Source organism: Zonotrichia albicollis, chromosome 18 (genome assembly GCF_047830755.1).
Source record: "Zonotrichia albicollis isolate bZonAlb1 chromosome 18, bZonAlb1.hap1, whole genome shotgun sequence".
NCBI lineage: Eukaryota > Metazoa > Chordata > Aves > Passeriformes > Passerellidae > Zonotrichia > Zonotrichia albicollis.
Window position 1 is genome coordinate 1,767,881 of NC_133836.1, and position 20,881 is coordinate 1,788,761.

At 47.0% G+C, this 20,881-nt stretch overlaps 1 protein-coding gene across 20 annotated transcripts in view; it reads left to right on the plus strand.

Moving 5' to 3' along the window:
* Positions 1 to 20,881, plus strand: part of NCOR2 (nuclear receptor corepressor 2) — a 226,408-nt gene that overhangs the window by 39,381 nt on the left and 166,146 nt on the right. The window contains exon 1 of one of the 20 annotated variants that reach the window (XM_074554211.1): positions 4,140 to 4,264. The exons of 15 other annotated variants lie outside the window; for them this stretch is intronic. The gene's annotated coding sequence lies outside the window, so the exon portion shown is untranslated. Of the gene's footprint in view, positions 1 to 4,139; positions 4,265 to 11,869; positions 11,974 to 12,065; positions 12,214 to 14,253; positions 14,377 to 20,881 lie in introns of those variants that run through there. 4 more of the 20 variants (XM_074554207.1, XM_074554208.1, XM_074554209.1 and 1 more) reach the window with 4 other exon arrangements.

The window sequence follows — 20,881 nt, forward strand, 5'->3', positions numbered from 1 at the left end:
TATTTTAGTCCTTTTGTTTACCAGGTAACCTCAAAATAAAAACCCACTACCAGCGGGTCTGTATCTTTTCCATTGAGGTAGCAGATTCCAAAATGCCAGGTGAGGATTGGTCTGCATTCTTCTGAACTTCTGATGCTTCATACTGGGCTTGTGCATTGATTGGAGCAAAGTACATTGAACTCCTGAGTTCTTAAATCAATCAATGGGTCTGGAGTTGATTTGGAGAGTGAAAAATGGATGTCACAAGTGTCTTGAAGACACTGCCTGAGGTGATGATGTTCCAGGCTGTGCAGGGCCTGTGGTGAGCAGCACCTCCCTGCTAACAGGGCTGTTGCACAAGGAATGATGGCTGTCCTGGGGTGCTCCTGGCTTTGTGCTGCTCTCCAGCTTTTTGTTCACATGTTTTTTTTTAATGGATGGTCAGAGTTCTCAGAGCAGTTTCATTTACAGAAGAAATGTTGAGCTGAAGGAATTAAAAAACCCCAATCCAAACACCGCAGAGGATTGCCTAATTTGAGGCTGGTGTCTGTACCATGTCGCACTCTCTTACTCCTGTCAGTCAGGGATCTTTTAAAATGTGTCTTTTTAATTTTCTGAGATAGACCTTGCAATCTAAGGCTGAGGTATCTTCCTACATACTTGAGGCTGTGTCAGGAATCTGCTTGAGATGCTGCTGCCTCTTTTTCATTTCCCAGCCATGCAGCTGCATCCCTTCTGATCAGAGAATTGAGGCTTTGGACTCAGTCCTCCGAGGAGTCTCCTGAACATTTCCCTGCCTGGGAAAGTTGTGCTGTGTGTGAGCAGCTGGTGAGGGCAGGCAGAGCTGCCAGACGAGCAGGGATGTGACTGTCTGAGGCACTCACGGTGGGGAGGAGGCTGCACACGCTGGCCAGAGAGGCTCTGGGAGCTGGATCCTCCATTCTGGCTTTGATTTGGTGTGAAAGGTTTGGCTGCAGGCTGCTGACCTCCCCAGCCCAGCCGCACACCACGAGCATCGCTTGCGTGAGACCTTTCCTGGTTTCTGTCCTGACCTGGTGTGTCGTGTTCTGGAGAGGTTTTATAAAGATGCTCTTGGGTGGTGAGTGAAGTGCTTCGATATATATTTCCCCAAGCCCCATGGAGTATTATTTTTCTGTACTTCTTAGGTGAAAAAGAAGAATCTGGCAACTGTGTAGGAGGCTGATGCTTTGACTGGTGTACACAAGCATTAAAAATGATAAATCTGGGGGTTTTACCTGGGATTTTTTCTTATTTTTTTTAACTCTTTGAGCTCTTATTTTTTGCATGCAGGTAGAAAAATAAAACCTTAGGCATGGTCAATGCCTTTGTCCCAGGAGAAATGCTGAGTGTCAGGGGATGGGCTTAGGGTTGCAGCATTCCCAGTTGTGGCTTGGGGCTACAGCATTCCCAAATGTGTCCTCTTGTGCATTTCCCACTGCATGGGGCCTGGAGCAGTTATCTGGAACAGTAGTAATGTAAATTGAATGAGCAGTCCAGTTAAATAAGTAATGAAGTTAGCAGGGTGCCTAATTAAATTAAATTCAAAATTATGTATGGATGATGCCTTTCTAATAATTGCTGTAGGTTTGTCATTGAGGAACTCCACACTGCCCTCTTGGCTGGAGCTTCCCCTTTCCCAGGTGAATGTTGGTACCACTGAGGGATGTGTTTTACACTTCAGTTTGCTTTGGCTCCTGCCTGATGCCCTTTTGACCATTGCAGTGTTCCTTTCTGTTTTGCTGAGATGTATGGAGGGAGTTTGGGTGATAATAGTCTCTGCTGATCATACGATGGTTTTTTACATTGCTACAGAGAATTTCTGGTTTGCTCCTAGACCAACCATAGTGCTGTTTCCTTGGTCCCTGTGCCCCACTGATCCCCTTGGTGGGACTGTTCCCTGTCCTTCCCATCCCTGTGGTGCCTGGCAGGTTGCTCCTGTTTCCACAAGCAGGATGGCATGTCTGGTAACTCTGGGCACAATGATTTAGCCCATTTCTTTATTTGAAAGTAAATCTCTTCATTTCCATCCTCCTGGGCCTCTCTCAAACAGCAGCGCTTTGAAGGTGTGTGTCATTTTGGGGATAAACATTAAGCTGAGGCAGAAGAACAATTTTGAAGTGAGGAAAAGCTGCTGAAATTGAAGACACTTGAGAAAATGCAGCCATCAGAGCCACCAAAGGGAATTCTCTCCAGACAGCACGTTGAGGGCAGTCTCTCCCTGTCCTGGGCACACTCAGGCACTCAGTGCATTTTGAAGATGGGTTGTCAAGGCAGAGCTGGCTCTGGCTGGCAATTACTGACCTTTGAGGTAATGTGTCCTTAATAGGAAGATGTGAGTACATCAGAGGAAGAATTGTCATTGTCATTATCATCTTTTCACCTCCTTTTGAGAAGGGCAGGTCTATTAAAGGGCCTCTGCTCCAGCAGAACTGGTCCAGCCCCTCCAGGAAATGACTCCTGACTTTTCCTAAGAAAATGTGTGGGGAGGAGGGACTGCCCAAATGACCAGAGCTCTGTGGCTGCTTTTTGAATTCCCCCTGCTGCCCCACTGCTCTTTTTGCACCAGGATTTATGTGCTAAATCCCAGATGGTGTCTTCAGTGTAGTAGCCAAGCTTGCCTGATGCAGGGGCTGTGCTCCTGGGGACCCACAACTGGCAGTGTGTTTTGGGGCAGAGATTGTTCTGCATGAAGCAATAAATGCTCTGCAGGGAGACACCTGGGACAGCAGCTACAGGTGATGAACGACAGAAGATTTTTGTCACGTTCAGGGCAGTCTGACTCTTCCTTGTTGATGGTTTCCCTGGGAAAAGCTCCAAGTGATGAACAGCAGCATCATGCAGCCGCTTTTTCTCCAGGAATGGCGAGTGCTCCCCCTGTGCTGCTTCATCAGAGAATCTGGAGATCTTTTGCAAGCCTTCAATTAGTCCTTGATTGGCCTTGGCACCTCCATGCCCAGCACCCCTGTGACAGAGCAGCAAGATTGGAGACCCCTGTGACCCCCATCTCCCACGTGGGAGTAGAAGGATCTTGGCTGGAGTCCTTATGGAGGCAGAGGAGCTTGGTAAACCACAGGGTGTAGTGAGGGATGTAACAAAGTGATTTGCATGGGTGCAGTGACCTGAGCAGGGCTCTGCACATTTCATGCGCAGTTGCGTTAAAGGGATGCTGATCATTTTCAGCATGACCTGCTAATTATCAGAGCAGATGAAAGCCTTTTTTTTTCCTCTTTAAATCCTCCTCCCCCTACATGCTCTCTTCTTCTCCCTGCTCCTTCCCCAAGCCCTTATCTGAGCTAATCAACATGACACAAACAGCCAAAAAAGCAGGATTCTTAGAGCAGCTATTAAGTAGAAAGGAGACAGCGGGTGTCTGGAGCCCCTCGGGAGGGACTCGCCTGCTATATCCCACTGCTTTTAACAGCCAGAGTGAGAGCTGCAGAGTCAGAGCAGAAAAGCTTTAAGCTTCTTTCTTTTGAGGTCCTAATACTCAGTGACCTGTATGCTATGATGCAGATTTTTTATAAGACCCAAATGTGGAATTTTAGTGGTGCTGAGAGGTTTCTCGGATACCTGATACATCCCGGATTGCATACAAATTTATATCAATAGCTATTTTTTTGGGGGGGGTAAGTTTTCAAAAGTTTGAGACATGGCTATGTCCTTCAAGGAGAGTCTTTCCATCCCAAATATCGGTTTATTGTTGATAAAGTGTCCCTCAGCAGCAGAACACACAGCTAGAGGAGGGTTATGTTAATCTGGTGAAGTAGTTTCTGTGATTGCATCAAGCTGGACACAAGTTTGTTTTCTCCCATATTTCAAGCATTTGTTTTATCTGGAGCTGTGGGAGGGATTTTCCATTGTCCTCTGCTCTGTGCTAGATGAATACTTAAAAGTTGTGCTTGGGTGATAAGGGAGCAGGCTGAGACAGAGGACAGACGTGCCTTAGGAATTTCAGCTGCGGTGGTACGCTGGAGGGAGGCTGAGCAAAGGGACACCGTGTTTAAATAGTGTGTCCTGGATTGCTTTAATTTGGTTCTTATTTTGTAAGCCGTTGGCTGGGTTTTCTGTCCTTTCAGAAATCAGCAGCTTCTTATGAAATATGGAGCTGTTTAAAAACAGACAGCAGCTGCTCCATCCTTGCGTCAGCACGGACTCGGCAGAAGGAAGGGGAATGGTAGACGCTTGTTTAGCTGTGATTTTCTTCCCTTCATTGCTGTTGTCATATTGTGTTAACAGAAGGTCTGATCAAATATACACCAGGAAAGTAAGACTTAATGTTTCTTTGTTCTCCTGGAATGGTGTTGGGAGGGGAGTGGGGGAATGTTTGAATGAGACTTTTATTTATGTGGTTCAGATAGCTCAGCATTGCCTGTGTTGGTAGAGATGTTGTTCTGCTCTTATTTCTTAGGCTGCTTGCTGTATTTTTAGCTGGGAAAAGTCTTTACTTTGTTTGTACAAAACCTCTGCTATGTGGTATGGAAACTTTGGGGGGTGGTGGCGTGAGTATTTAACAGGGAGAGTATGATCTATTCACACTGACTTCCTAACTTGTTTTAAACTCTCCTCTAAAAAAAAAATCTCAGCCAGATTCTTTAAAAAATAAAATGAAAAATGAGGAACATTGTTGCACAAGAACTGGAAAGAACCCAAATAGTTTGCTTACTGTTAAAATTGCGACATGACTGGAAACATTTGGTAAAGAAAAATTAATTGCGTGGTGTATTTGTGGTTTCCTGTTGAATCTCAATTTCTAGAGGAGGTTGAAAATCCCATGGATGTTTCCTCAGATTACTAGATAGCATTATACCTTGTGTGCATGATGAAAGACCTTCAGTAAAGCGTGCCAGATATCCATGGCTGGCTATAAAAAGTCTCTCCCATCTGGAACATGACTGTTTTCTCCTTTTTAGTAGGATGATTTGAGCAGAGATAAGCATGCAGTGAAATTTAGCCTAGTCCAGTCTTACTCCTCTACCAATATGGATTTCCTTGCAGTCTGGGAGTCACCTGAAGGAGAATGCTCAGCCTTTTAGTGAGCTTTGAAGCCATGGGCAGGGGTGGCTGCTAAGGGAGGAGGGGAGGGCCAAGCAGTTGTTTTTCAGCAGAGGATGGGCTTGAATGTGGTTGAAGATCTGCTCTGGGTCATCTTGCATCACTCCTGGTAATGATCCTGTGCATCAGCTGCCGAGCCAGAGCTTGGGGAATCAAATGGGAGGACTACCAGGAGTGTTTGGAGTGCCCTTCAGCTGCCCTGTGAGAGGCCCCAGCGTGGCCAGCCACCAAGCCATGTCACCAAGCCATGTCACCAAGCCATGTCACCAAGCCATGCCACAAAGCCACTTCCATGCAGAGCTGGAGCACCTGGTTGTGAACGCAGTCACGCATAGGTGGGGCTGGATGGGAGGCAGGGTGGTGAATCTGGGGCAGATTGCTGAGGAACATGGTTTCTCCTGTCTGGAGGCTTGGGGAGTGTCTCTGAGAGCTGCTGGGTGAAACCCTGGGCTGGAGACATCTGGCCAGGGGTCAGGTCAGAGCATCACATTGGCCACAGCCCCTGCTCTGCCTGCTCGTTTGATCGCACAGAAGATGTTTGTGTATGCAAAAGCATAACTCATGATGACACAGGGCTTAAGGTTGTGAAATCTTTGAGGCTCTTCTGGGTATTCCTGTGGGAAGGGAAGAGTTATCCCTCAGATAATTTCCATGGGGAAATAGTTAATCTCATAAACACCAGAGGTTGTTTTGTAAAGCGAAGGCAGGGCTGTGGGGGAGCGTGGTTAACCATGTAGAGTGAAGACAGGCTGAAGCTCATAAAGGAAAAATGTATGTAGGAGTTTATAGATGTATATGCATGTATTAGAACTTCAATTTGAGATCGCTGACTGAGATTAGAATGAGCTGCTGTGGAGCTAAACCACTTACAGAGAGCTGAGAGCTTTTTGAGATGGATGGTGGCCCCACAGCTTGATGACTGAGAACATGCACAGTTGTTTAAAATCTGCTTCTTTAAAGTGTTGGGTTTTTTGGTGTAGCTTGAAATAATGAAAAACTTATTTTAGGATTAATGCCCATCCAACTTCCTGAGAATTCCTATCCAGTGTTGAATGTCTGTGTTCACTCTTGGGCTGTTGGGAGTTAAATTTTGCTCTTGACTCAATTGTGGAAACAGTCTTCATTTATCGTTTCCCAGTTTAGCTCCTGTATTAAAATTACAACAAGACTGGGATTTATTTTTGTCTTGTGTACATTTATCTCCTGTGTATCCTTGTGTCTATTTTTAGAGTCCTGCTCCATTGCTAAATGGATTGGCCGAGTTCTTGGGGACAAAATATTGAAGCATATGACTAGACTGCAATACCCCTCAGCCACTCTGCTCTGCAGTATTCATAGTGCCTGGGTTTACCCAGCTTGTCACAGCTTATTTTAAATGCTGAGGATGCAGTGGGCAGAGCCAGCAGATAGGAGATCTTAAATGGCATATCAGTGTGTAAGTGAAAGGAGGGAGGAGGTGGACGTGGAGGGGAAGCTCCAGCTGAGAATAAACAGATAGCAGTGGTATTTGTTTGGGAAGCAGCTGACTTGCATGGCCTGGGTACAGCCCTCTTGTTTAGAGTTTTTTATTTGGACTTTTTTTTTTCTTGACAGGATATTTCTGTTTCAGGAAATATCAGGAAATGTGGAATACTCTGGAAGGGGACTGGTGTGGTGGTTAGATGGCTATGAGCTTATCATTTCCTGAGTTAAAAAACAAGCTTTACACAGGTTCCAGCCATGTTTCAAAGCCCCTGTGACTTCTGCCAGTCGGTGGCTGAACACTTGTCCTCCAGTTTCTCCCTGACTTCTTGGCTTGCACAGGAGTGATTTGTGTTTCCACTAATCTTTCCTTCTGGCTCCACATCCAGTCTGAGCTAGCTGGTTTTTTTATCTTTGAGGAGTTTGCTCTGTTTATAACTTTGCTGTTGGGTGTCTTCACCATGTTCTTGCTTTGCTTTCAGGATCTGTTTGTCCATGTGGCCTCTTACATGTCTGCAGCTCTCTCCCAAGTGTTAGGAGGATGCTCAGGGCTCTGCACACTGTATTGTTATACCTTTCAGAGATCTAGTTTTTGATGCTTTTAAAATATTTTTTAAAATTGCCTAGGCAGTGCTTTTGGCAAGGACATGGTCCAGAATTTACAGAAACACAGAGGACTCTTACTGGAGTAAAGCATAGCTTGGGATCAGATTCTTGGTTTGGTTTTTATTCTGTTCCACTTTGTTTCACTAGAAGATGTGATGGGCTACTTCCTTACTCTGATTTCTTGGATATTTTTTCTCTTTCTCTGCTGTCTGCAGGGTATGCTCTGCTACTTGGACTTCTTGATCCACTTGGAGAGGCATTGCCTAGTAATGCCAGCTTTTTTTTTTTGCACAGATCCTTGAATGAGTCGTCTTTTTCCACCTCCTCCCTTCTTTATGTTCCTCATCCAACATCCTTTGGTTCCTACGTACGTGCCACATGCTTCCTTTGTTTTGCCTGTGTTAACAGAATTTTCTGACGTTGGAGCCTGTTCTGAAGGATGTGGCTTGGCCCTTGCAGAGCCTTTTCTGTGCTGCAGGCTCTGGTGGAGCCAGGTGTGCTCAGTGTGTAGCTGTACCTGGGGTGGGTGTGTGTTTTGGAGCAGAGGGATGGTTTAGCCCTGGCTGTGCAGCTGTGGGTGTAGGAGACTTGGAGCTGCAGGGTAGGATCAGCACACAGGACTGAGTTCCCTAAAGGATTTTTTACTGTGGCCACAGAATTGCTTGGCAGGTGGAGGAGAGTTGATCAAACAAACCTGCTTCCACCAATTGTCCAGCTTTTGTATTTCTTTTGGGGATTTTTTTTTTAATTCCATGGACTTTAAAGCATGCGTGATTGAACAGTTTAACTGTGGGAGCTGCTGGAGAGAACTTACTGGGATTTCGTGCAAACCTTGATGTCCTTTTCATGTTTTTGGCTCAGCAGAGTTGCTGTGAGCGGGCAGGAGTGCCCGAGGATGTGGCCCAGGTGAGATGTTGTCACCTGAGCAGAGATCAAAGTGCCTGTGCAGTTGACTGTGCTGTGTAGGCTGGCTGTTTGATGGTGGAACCAGTCCCTGCTCTGGTACCCCACCTGGGGCACTCTGCTATCTTTGGGTCATCTCCTCTTCCCCTGACACCTCAGCCTGTGTCAGAGGCTGTGGAACTGGCTACAGGAGGAATAGCAGCAGTGGTGGTAAAGTTGTAGGAGCTTTCTGGAAACCTGGAGGTTTGTCATGGCCTGCCAGCATGTATTCAGAGGTTGCTAACAGGTGATATTTCAGCTTGCTCTCCCTGCAGTGAATGGGTGAAAGAGAGGTTCCCCATCACTTTGCAGGGGTTGGCATTCAGACCAAGTCCTTCTCCTGCTCCTGTCAGGAAAGTCACCGTGTCTGGGTCCCTTGGCATGGCTGAACATGTGTTCTCCAGGGAACCACCTGAGGGCTGCTACAGGAGCTGTAGGTGGCTGCAAGTGGCTTCTTCTCCAGGGAGAGCAGGACAAGTGAAGACCCACCTTGGAATAATGGAGGTTATAACAACAAGGTTCTGGCTTGTGCTTCCAGCTTTATTAGCAGTGATCAAAATTGATTTTCTAATGTATTTTTCTTGTGCTCCCAGTGATTTTCTGTGGTCAAATCTGCCTTCTTGTTTTGTCCCTGTGCATGAATGGATTGTATTTGGAGCTGGCTTTCAGGCTGCAGAGTCTGCTTCATCCTGACACCCAGCACTGAATGTGCCCTGGCTGTGCAGTCTGTCCAGAGGCTGTTCATGATCAGACATGCACCTAATTGCTCTGAAATTGTTAAAGGTCAAGGATATTACTGCAGAAGATTCATTTAAAAAAACCCAAACAACAACTTTCTGTAAGAGGTGCTGGTGGTTATTTCCTTTAAATCCTTAGATTTGGGGTTGGAAGGGAAAAATTATTAAATGATGTCTTAAAGCTGAATAAAGAAGTTGGTATTGAATGTTCTAATGTCTTACAGATGCTGTGGGGTTTTGGGGTTTTATTTTAAATTTAACAATGGGAGTTGGAGTGGCTCCAGCACCATAAAGAATAGTCTGTTTAATTAAGGGTTTAAGCTGGAAGAGTGTGTGTAGTGTGATGCCATTTTAAAGTTTCAGCAGGGTTTTGTAGTTGTTATTCCTCATCTTGCATCATCCATCCCTGTGTCGGTGCTCCTTACCCAGAGAACAGAGGTTGGTCTGTGGAAGAGCAGGAAGGTTTCTCCAGATGTTTTAGCCCTGACTTCACTATTTTCTTTTTCTTCTGACTCCTGATGCCCAGTTAAGGTGCTGTCTCTTTGCAGGCACATGCACATGGTGTGTTACACACAGGAGGAAATACCAGCTGTGGTTTTCCCCAATAGCTTGGGGGTTTTTCTTCAGGCTGGAGAGAGTCATGTTCATAGATGTCATGTTGGTAACAGCAAATTGGGATGGAGGGGAAGGGGCAGGAGACTGGGATCAAATGCAGCCTGCTCAGGGAGGTGTCCTGAGACACACTGAGGTTTCACTGCAATAGAGGAGTGAGAGATAGAGCTGTGGCTGTGGCATTCAGCACAGCAGGACTAAGTCCCATCCCCATGGAAGTTCTTAGAGTTCTCTGTGCCTCGTTCACCTGTAACCTGCTGGGGTGAAACCCAGAAAATTTACAATTAAAAAGAGACTAAATTATTATTCTCACCTACAAAACACAAATGTTCCAGTCATGTGACAGAGTCCTCATTAGAAAAAACAACATTAAGGAGATTTAAGGTTGGCACCTCTTAACTTCATCCCATTCTGAGCTCATGAGATATTCAGGTAGATGCTCCATGACAGGTCTGGTTTTCTCTGCTCTGCTGTGTGGCTCTGCTTGGCTTTCTGGTAGCATAACGTGTATTTAATTATCAGCAGCAACAGCTGCTGCTCTTGGCCATCTTTGCACACTTTGGTACAGGAACCAGCATCTGCCAGGGTGTGCTGCATCCTGGCTTGTGCTGAGATGATTGCTTGATTTTTATTTTTTTCTTTTTTTTTTTTTTTTTTTTTTGCTGTGGGAATTAGGCTCTTCTGTGGCATTAGGAATTGTAGCCTTGTATCAAAGGCTGAGCAGCTGTGAGCCTGACATGTACCAAGGAGCCTTTATGGTTTGCATTTAGTCTCTCCTGGTATGTTTATTCCCATAAAATAATTAATTGAACTAGAGCTCCAAGCAGTGTTATCACCTCTACACATTAGAAAATCATAATCATGCTCTGCAACTTAATGAGATTTAGAGAGAAATGTTCTTTTTTTGTTTGCCTTCTGGTTTTGAGTGTTAAAGACTCCCAGGGGTTGAGCATTCCAGTCTTTTCTGGAGATCAGGGGGCAGTGGGCTGGCCATGGAGAGCCACCAGTGCAGAGCAGCAGCCTTTGGGTTTCCCAGCATTCTCGCCAGGAATGCAGCTGGATTGTGAACACTGGCATCACTGTTTTGGGAACTGAGCACTGGGAATGGAGTTAACTCTGTTTTTTGTGGTGGCCTTGGCTCTGCTGTTCTTCAGTTTTCCCTTCAATTTCTATTGTTTTCTTTGCGTATTTGCTAACTTGCAAAATTCAGCAAATTGCGGAGGATCTCCCAGCCCTCGGGGTGAGTTTTCCTCAGGGCATGGCACTCACTGAGCTCATGCTCAGAGGAGTGAATGCAGCTGGGACCTGCTGGCCTTGGGGTGCTCAGGGTCTGTGCCAGGTGTGGAGGTGGTGGGGTCATCCTGGACACAGTGTGGGCAGTCAGGGTAAAGATTAACTCCCCATGATCTTGGGGGCTGCTGTGTGTGTGTTAGCTGCTCATTTCAGTAGGATTTGGTTGAAACACAATCATAAGGCTCCTTAACGTCATCAGTCTTCCTATACCACTGACATTAATGATGGCTTTGAGTGTCTGTTCCTCTCCTGTTTGAGTTTTGCTGCTGTTTCTCAGCCTTGCCAGGATGTGTTACTGCTTGTAACTCGTTCAGCTTCAGAACAAGCCCCAGCAGTATGGGCAGGTTAACCTGCACTGCCACAGGGGCAGGGGCATCTCGAGTGCAGCTGGTTCTCCAGGACATCCCTGCAGTGCTGTCCCTAAAGGACACAGGAGTTCTCCCAGCATTTGATGAGGGAGGATTTGTGAAGCATCTTGCTTCCCTGCAGCTCTGCATATCACACCCGGAGCCCCACCAGCCTGCTCACAGCTTGCCCAGGAGGGCAGTGACAGAACCACATGCACAAAGTGTTATTTTGTGGTCTGTTTTCTCTCAGGCCTGGCAAGCTGGAGGAGAACCTCGCACGCAGCTCGCTGGAGGCAGCGAGCAGAGCAAATGTACCTGCTGAGTAACAGACTGAAATAACCCCAGAAGAGCCCAGATGGGCTTGTGGCACTTACTGCAGATGCTGTGTCTGTGACAAATCAACAAATCCAGTAGATGGGGAACGGTTCCTGCGTGCTGTCCCTGGGAAGAGGAGCGTCCCCTGCTCCACTGCCCCGTGACTCTGGAGCGTCTGGGCAATTCCTGCTGGTGGTGCAGGAAGGAAATGGTTAAAGGAGGCGAGGTTGTCAAGTTGGGTTAGCCATCAGATAGCTAATATTTTAGAGGTTTTTCAGAGCTAAGCTATAAAAAGGCCTTAGCAGTATTTCAACTCGCCCGTTGTCTGCTGGAAGCCAGCCAGCGTTGCCATGCCGACGAGGAATTATTACTTGCTGCCAGAGCTGGAGGAAAAGCTCATACTTTTGGCTTCAAAACAGGAGGGGTGGACTTATGTAATCCACTGTGTTTATAGGCTGAGACTGGCAGGAGCATTGAGAAATAATTACAGGCTTTCCATTTCATTTCCAGATTGGTTTTAAGGCTGTGTGGCCTCGCTTTATTTATTTATTTTGAAGTTAAGAGAGTGGCTGCTAAAGATGCAGGAGGTGATGTGGGGATGCTGCTAGGTAAGTACCCCCCACTTCCCTCCCCCGGCTGGCTGGGAGGCTTTTGTTTTGGTGGCATTTTGTGTGGAGAACTAAACTAGGCCACAGCAGAAAGAAGTTGCTTTGGAAATCTGGGACTTGGCCCGGCGACACAGAAGCAGCGTTCAGTGCTGGAGGCTGAGCTCACACTCCTGCGCTCGCCCGGTTGCTTGCTGCTGGAGGTGAAGTGCAAGGTTTTGTGAGCCCCTGCTGCTTTCTGAGGTGATTTTTTTTTTTTTCCCCTCCAGCCCTCCTTGGCGGGGAGCATGTAATTTTATGGGGAGGGTAACAACAAGGGAAAAGGAGAGAAAAAGTTTGGGGATTTTTTTTTTTCCCGGACGCTTTGGTCTCGCGCGTCGGCTGGAGAGGGGATTTGTCAGTGGGATCAAAGCAGTTCTGTGCTTTTGAGAGGTGGATTGCAAAGTTTAGCCTGTAATTAATGTGGGTTTGTTCGTCCTGGAGCAGTCAGCAGATGATGCTGTAATTTGGGTTTGCCTGGAAAGCGGCGCTCGGTGTGTTTCCACTTGGGTCAGGCCAGTGCGAGTTTGCAGCTGCTGCTCTGGTGCTGCTGTCACATACAGGAGTTACTGCTGGAGAACTCTCCTGCAGAACTTTGAGAATGGGTGCTTCTGCTGGTCCTGAGGGTTGTGGTCCTGTAGTCCTGGGGAAGACACTTGTGGTGGGGTGGGGGTTCCAGGAGAGATGGTGAGACAGGGCTTTAGCTGGGCTGGGAGGTGGCAGCAGGGACAGGGATGGGATGGGATGGGAGGGCTGTGCTGGGACAGTCAGAGCTGGGCTGGGCTGTGCTGCTCCTCTTCGTGCTCAGTTCTCCTTCAGTAAATGAGAATCTTATAGGTGTGGCTTTCTAAATCTCTTTAACATTGGGTATAAAGCTTGAAAGAGTGAAGGAAGCCCATTTTTGGAGGGGATGGAGGAGAATGCTTTGATATGCTGCAAACTTGCTGCAGGGGTTACAAAGGTGTATAGAATCTGCAGTGTGCTGTGATTTTTTTTTTTTTAAGTTTTCTTTCATTGCACAGCGTCCTACTAAGGAGTTACCTTCTCAGTCCTTGCTAATGTACCTTCTTGCCACTGTTGTGTGGTGTGTACAGATGAAATATCCCAACTGCTGTGCCAGACTGCTCTTGAGAGTGGACTCCAGTGTTGACCAGCACTTTGTGACTCTTGCACTTCTTAGGGCAGCTGCAGCCCCATATGAACATATTTGGGCTCTGTGTTGAAGCACAGGGGTGTCTCAGTGGAGCTGATGTACACAGCAGCTTGTTGAATGCACACTGCAGAAATAAGCTGCTTTTTCCACAGTTTCCCACAGTTATGGGTAGGAACTTGGGAGAGTGGTGACATGCTTTCCCTGGGGAAATGTCCCTTGAAACAGCAGGTTTGCCTGCTGTTATCAGAGACGCATGGGTGTGTTACACAAAATAATTCAATCATTTAATGATCCATAATACTGCTCTAACTCCTACCACAGATGCTGTTGGATTCAATGCAAGTTGGATTTGTTACTGCAGGGGTTTTTGGGGTTTTTTTTCCTTTCTCTGGGATTCCTGCCAAGATGAACTGTATGTTCTGTTCGTAAGAGCTATGAGTAATGTATGTGTGAATCTATAACATAAGTAATAGGAGTATATAAAATGTGTGAGTGTGCAGGATCTGTGTGTCCTGTGTCTGCAGAGCACCGCACACATGCTCCGTGTGCGTTCTCAAATGGGGTGTGATACATGTCTGGGCAAAATTAATGACATGCCTTGGAGTTCCTGCTCTCTGCAGAGCCCTGTCTGATGGCCTCATCACAGAGAGCTGAGCTGAAATCCCAGTCACAGCCGCGCTTTGGCTGCTTAATTGCCCTTTTGGAGGAGTTACAAATTAGAGAGAGCTGGAAGTCCCTCCCTGTGCCTTAACGGAAGCCAGCCTTAACAGGGAGGGGAGGGATGCTTGCTCCATGGCCTGATGTGCTCTGTGGGGTTGGTGCGTCACTGAGGTGTCTGGGGGTTTGTTCCTTGGAGCAGGGGGTACAGGGAGTCCTGGGGATCCCTCTCTGCATCCCCCCAGGTGGGTGCTGCTCCAGGAGCTGCTCTATGAGTGATGCACTCCAAGGCAGGTCTGCTGCTTTTAATAGGATTTTTTTTTTCCAGATGAATAAAATGGGCTTTCACTCATAAATTATTTTTCTTATGTGAAAAATGAGAAGGTGGCAAGTAGCCAATTTCCCCGCCTTCCTCTTCCCAGCTCCGATGAGGTCATTGCCTCTTAAAGTTTATACCACGCACTGTGAGACATGGCTGGAGGAGCAAGAAGGCAACAAACGCTTCTCTGAGAGCGGGTGGGAGTGATGGCCGCCCATCCCTGAAGGGTTAGTCAGCCGTAAGTGATACCTGGGCAGACACAGAGGGGAGGGGGCCTGGTGCAGATTGCTGGGAAAGCCTGCCAGGATCAGATTTGTGTGGGAGGGAGTGCCCTGGTCACTGCCCAGCCCTGCCGTGCTCTGGGTGCCCAGCACAGCAGGGCTGGGGTGCTTTGGGTGCTGCTCCACGGGGTGATCGTGCTGTTTGGTGGGCTGCCAGGGGGAAGGAGACTGGGCATGGGCTTTGGTGAAATGGGGCCAGCAGCAGTCCTGGCATTCCTTGTCTGAGCTTGCTCTTGTGTCCATTTACTTTTCCTCGGGAATTTCCTCAGCGCTGTTTTTGCAATGGGGTTGCAAAAGTTCATGACCCAATGAAGGATCTCTCCAAGACCTTTGTGTCCCTGCCTGAGTGGCTGCCTGGAGAAGCTGTTTTTCTTTTCCCTTGAACTCCATGCTGAGCTGTGTGTGGATTCCTGAGCTATTGTTTTCTCCTTGTCTGTCCCCCCCGCCATCCCATGGTGGAAGCAACACGGAAACAGGAGTGCCCAGAGCAGGAGGTGGAACCTGGGGCTTTCCTACACCCTGAGCCCAGGAGGGTGGGTCTGGAGAGCTGTTCCCTCCTCCCCACAGCCTCCACTGGGTACCTGGGGACAGTGGCCTGCGTTGTCTGTGGTTCTCAGGTGCAGCATTGGCCTGAAAACACTATTTCATAGGTGCCATAACTGATTATTGAAATGGCAGAGCTTTTTACTGCCTGGTGCCTTTGCTGTAGCTCTGATTTTGGCTGGGGTACATTCTGGGGTGGCCAGGGGGAGGACTCCTGATGTTCTCTTACTGTTTCACAGCCCTGTCATTGCTCTGTGCAGCTGTGATGGGCTGGAGAAGTACAGGTGGAAGTTGGCGAGGGAGGGGTCCTACATAGCACTGGGCTCTTAGGCACAAACTTCATAAAACCCAGCCTGTATTGAAATTGCTCTTCCATTGCAGTTTTTCTGTTCCCTGGAGATCATTCAAGTGTCCTGTTACTTCCAGCTGCTCTTGTGCTGCTGCACCCCAGTGATATCTTCTGTTCACCAATTCTTTGTCTTTTCGCTTCTCCTTAGCAGCCTCATGGATTTTTTTTTCTCAGTCGACACAATGCAATCACTCCTTGTTAGCCTATCTTGCTCTTTCCTCTTTCAAGGAGGGGAAGGAGCAGGGGAACCAGATCTGATAATTCCAGTGAGTAGAACTGTTCCCCTGAGCCCTTTATAAAGAAATAAAAAGGCTCTCCTTCTCTCTGCTTCTCTTTGAGTACAAGCACTTTACCCTCTTGGATTCCCTGCAGGCTCCTCATACTGCTAAAATTGAAACATCAAGATGTCTGAGGCAGCAGGAATTACCATCAGTGTTTTGACACCTGGAGGTACAATTTCTATTAGCTTTTATATAAAAACAACACCAGTTTTGCCAACAGAGTTCTTGTTAAATAATGCATGAAGACCCCACTCCTGACAGTAGGTATTTTTCTTTCACTTCCCTGGACTCTTGGATTATGGCTTAATTTTTGTGACCACTGGGGAAAACGATATGTACTCTCACACATGGAAATATGGATGTGGACACACATGTGCTTAACTCCCAGGCAGAGAATTAATTACCCCATTTGCTAATTAATGTGAGGAGATAGGGGAGAGCAATTTGAGGTCGGTCTGCTGAGCAGGCTTGGGTCATTGTTTTATTTTTTGGGAGTAGCAAAGCAGAGTCCTCCTGAGAGCTTTGATGGCAAGTAAGATTGTTTGTGTGTGATCTGGGAGGGTGTGCCTGCTCCCAGGCAGGGATGAGCACAAGGGTCATCAGGAACAGAAATGGGAAACTTGTGGGTTTGCCTGGATGATGCCTGGCATGGAGCATATGCTATGTGCTCACTTTTGGGGGAAATGAAGTACAACAGAAGGGCACAGCATGTGGATGTGACTGCTAATAGTGAGAATCAAAGTACAGTTTTGACATTTCTAACCTAATAAGTGGCGCTGCGTGCGAGAGCCTGCTTATTTTCCTTTTTCACCATGAGATGCTTTGACAGAGGAGTAAAGTCCCATTTTGACATTTCTGTCATTTTAACTAAAGAGAGAGATTACAGTAAATTGGATTAAGTGAAAATCTTCTTCAGATGTTTGTGGTTTGGGCTGATTTATGGATAGATGTCATTTGAACGTCATTCTGCATTTTTTAAGCATCTGCTTGATGGTTGCTTTAATGCTGTTTCTGCAAATAGTCCACGCAGAGGAGGGAAGGCTGAGCAAGCAGCAGCACCCCGTGACAGAGCTAATGCTGGTGTGTGGCATGGGGACAGCCAAGCAGTGTCCTTCTCACGCTCCTGGATCACAGTGCCAGACTCTGTAACGGGTGCTTGCCTCTCATTTCAGTTCCTGTTATTAAACTTCGTTATCTTCTGCTGAAAGTCATTTAAATAAGCTTTCAAAAGTATTTTTCCCACCCCGGAGAGCGATGGTTGAGCACACACATTCCTTCTGGTGCTCTTGGCCAGTCTGGGGTTGCCTGTTGCCCCATGAGCAGCAGTGACGTTCTTCTGGTTACGCTCACGCAGAGCCCTCGCTCACCGTGCCTGTGACTTCTCCAGAAACCAAAATATTCTCCTCAACGTGTGCTGGCTCACTGACATCAGCAACAGCATGTGAAAATACTTTGTCCATGCACAGATATTTCCGAAAGATAGTGTTGAAAGTTCTTCCATTAAACTTACAACCTGAGACTTCTGAAATTTATACGTCCTTTGTGGCTTCCTCCACCTAAGCTATTTAGAAGCTGCTGGTGCCATTTGGAAAGCTGCATAATCTCTTGTGGGTGATGATGTAATCAGCACTGTAATCAAATCTGCCAGTGATGTCATTGCTGGAGTAGTCCAGTGTTCCCTGGTGCAGTGATTAGTGGGATGGGATTGAAGTGTCAGTGCAATTGGTGATGGAAAATGGGATGTCCCCACCATGGAGGTGTGGGGCAATTGGTGATGGAAAATGGGATGTCCCCACCCTGGAGGGGCTGTGGTGTTTTCTTTTCTCCCTCTCTGCCCACCTCAGTTTTTTGCAGCATCCTTGCAGTTAAAAGACAAGATTTTTGCCTTTCACCGTGTGAGCGTTTTGTGTCAAAGGGCAATTCTTTAGACATTTTCTATGTTATTTTTCATGATACCATTATTAGTAGAAGATCACACTAGTGAGGGAAGATAAATTTGTAATCCCGCTTAATGGCTGATCTTATCCAGCTGAGTAACTCTCATTGCATAAGGGACAGTGACCTGAAATCTTTTTAAACCATTGGACTGGATGCCTTTCCCTTCTCTACTTAGCACACATGGGTGTTATACAGACTTTAAACCATTTAAAGTTTAACTGTTTTACTTTGAAATTTGAATACCTGCTTGATAGCTAACCTTTGGGTTGGTGTGCCAGAGAGGACAGTGGTGCTGCAGGGTGTGCAGAGTGACTTTAATGTATCACGGTGTTAAACTGCATCTCTTGCTCTTTGGGATTGCTGAACAGCATTTACAGAAATTACCTGGCATGAATTACAGGAGGATCAAACAGAAGAGCTTGATCAGAGCCCTTCTCAGGCAGGTTGATGAGAGGGGCTGGGGAGGGAGCTCTGAGGATGCTCTGGCACTGGGGACAGCTCTGCTCCATCCCTCTCCATCCCACTGCTGGGTACCACAGAGAGGGTGTGTGGGTTGTTGGCACTGCTCCTTCCTTTACCCAAGGTGATGTCCTGGTGAATGCCCCTGGGGAAGGAAGAGGGTTTTTCCTCCCAGATCTGGGTGAATCACTGCTGCCTGTGATGGGTTCTCACTGCGACAGCCTCTAAATGGGAACTCCCAGGGGAAATTAGCCTGCAGCTTTTGCCTTTATTAAATATTCTCCAGTGCCATCCCATAGGACAGCTTTTTAGTGCTCTGCAGTGTTTCATCTGTATTTTTAACATCACCTACGTGGAATGTGGCAATATATGGTCTATATTTACATTAAAGCTTATGCAAAACAGTTAAGAAATGATGGATTGCATGTTCTGTTCTTCAGATCTGTAATGATGGGGTCCTGTACGTAGGTGTGGGAATCTCAGCTGGAGATATTGCAGATTATTACAAAGTCCAATAGCTTACTTAGAGTTAGGGCTTATAATGATAGATTTAGCCATTTATTCAAACACCTATTTAATGATTGATTAAGCCTTTATAAACTATTTGCAACTTTTAAAATGGGACCTGATGTATTGCAGCTCCATTAGCATCTAGCTAATAAAACAGGCTGTGGACCTGCAACAGTGATTTTGTTGACAGAAATTATATTTCATGTGTTGAAGTACTAAGTACGTTGTTACAGTGTGTTTAAGGCACAGAAGTACAATGTGCTGCCTTGCTCCTGTCCTTCCAGCAGCTCTGACAGAGCTGTTTGCTGCCTTGGAGCAGGGCTGGTGACTCTTCACACACATCCCAGCTGGCCTGGCTGCTGCTCCAGCAGGGGGGCTCCTGCACTTTCCCCTGGGGCCCTGTCTGATCTAGGCTGAGGGAGATTGAAGGTGTGAAGGGAACAGGGTGGTTTGTTTGGAGCCCTGGGATGCCAAACTGGAATTTCACTGAAAAGGCTGGGTTGGAGTGGGAGAGCAGCAAGGTTGCTTTGAAAGAGAGGAGGTGCAGGCAAAGCTCTGCATCCTGCTCCATGTCCAGAAGTGTGCTGTCTTCTGAGTTCTACTAGAATCTCAGGATGGCTGGGGTTTGAAAGGACCTTAAAGATCATCTGGTTCCAGCCTCCTGTACCTTCCACTAGATCAGATTGCTCAACTCCCCATCCAACCTCTCCTTACCTTTATTTAACCAAGCACCAGAACCTAGAGGTGAATTCTGTACACAAGATTTTCGAAGACAGGCTTTTTCAAATCTGACTTCTTTGTCTGTGTATAAAAGCATTTTTTTCCATGAACTGCTCAACTTTCCATTTGCTTGAGCAGTACAGAGCTGGCAGCTGGGATGAGCTGTGTAATGGGATATCTGAATTGCAGCAGGAAACCAGCTCCGGTTGAAGCAGACCTGATTTAAAAGCAAATTCAGTCAAACCAGTACAAACTCCTGCTCAGAGGAATTAAAACTGCTTTGTGTCCAATGGATGGCACTTGTGCTCAGGTCAGGAACTGCTGCTGAGGGATCCTCAGGTGGACAAGGAGCAGAACCTGTCAAGGGCAGGTTGAGCAAGGCACATCCCTGATGCTCTGCCCTTCTCACAGGGCTGTGGGAAGCAGGTAAATTTGGCAAGGGCTGACTTTTCCTCTGTCCCACTCCTGCTCACATGGTTAAATGATCTTGGTGAGTGGTGAATGCTTGGATGGTAATGCTGTCCTTTTCCTTGGCAGGCTGAGCTCGTAGGACTTGGAAATATTTAGGCAAGGCTGATGATGTAAATGAGCACATGGGGACGTGGGAATGGTCCTGCCCTGTGGGTGGCTGATGTAAAAACAAAACTGGGAAGCCTTTTCCAGGCTTGGGCTGTGGAGCAGGGAGATGGTTTTGTGGAAGGCTGCAATTAATATTTCTCTTTCCATGTTGTTAAACAGCTCAGCATTCATGTCTTTACCTCTAGCATCTGTCTGCAAGATTTGTGTGTTTGTTTCTGGAGATTTCCTACTCCTTGGCAATCAGGCATGCTGTAGGAAATGGAGGGAGAAGGGGTTGGCTCCAGTGGCCTGAGCCCATTGTTCAGCTCCCAGCCAGCTGTGCTGCAGCTGTGTGCAGGGCAGAGAGCACAGGGACTGGAACAGAGGCGGATTCCCAGAGCTTGCCCCCGGGCTGGCCAGGAGGTGACAGAGGAGGGTGCCCTGTCTGCCTGTGCCCTTCCACAGGGATGTGTGTGGGTGTTGTGTACAGTGCTGCTCTGGGACATGGTGATAGGATGAAGACAATTAAGGTTTATTTACCCAAACTGCTCTAATATTTTCTTTCCTTGACTTTTCTCTCTCTGTAAAGTTTATCACTTTAACCCAGGGATAAGAAATAAACTGTGGGGGACACTAATGAATGGCAAGAGGGGAAACAGCAAATTCCCCTTTGGGTAAGAGTTTACTGTTCAAGCCTTGACCTTGTTAAAACTTGTTAACTCAATAAAAGTTTGAGTATTTAAAGACAAGCGACTTCTTCCTGCCTTGAGGGGCATAATTAAGTCATTCCACACCCCTTAAAGCAGAGCTGTGGGAGGACTGAGGAGCTCCCTATCCTGCCTGAGTCACTCAGTCAGCAGCCTTGCACTGGGTCATCTCTGTCCTGCAAGGCAGCGCTCCTGAGCTCTGTGGGGCTCCTCTGTGGGAATCCTGCTCTTTCCCAACTGCTGGCAGGATGGCATTGCTCCTTCTGAAGGGCAGGCAGTCCTTCCATTGGTTGAAACTGTGGTCAAGTGTTTTGTATTAAAGCAGATTCAGTTTCCTGGGTAAAGCATGCAACAGAGCTTCACAATGTGTGTGTTGTGTTCATCCATAAAAATTCCT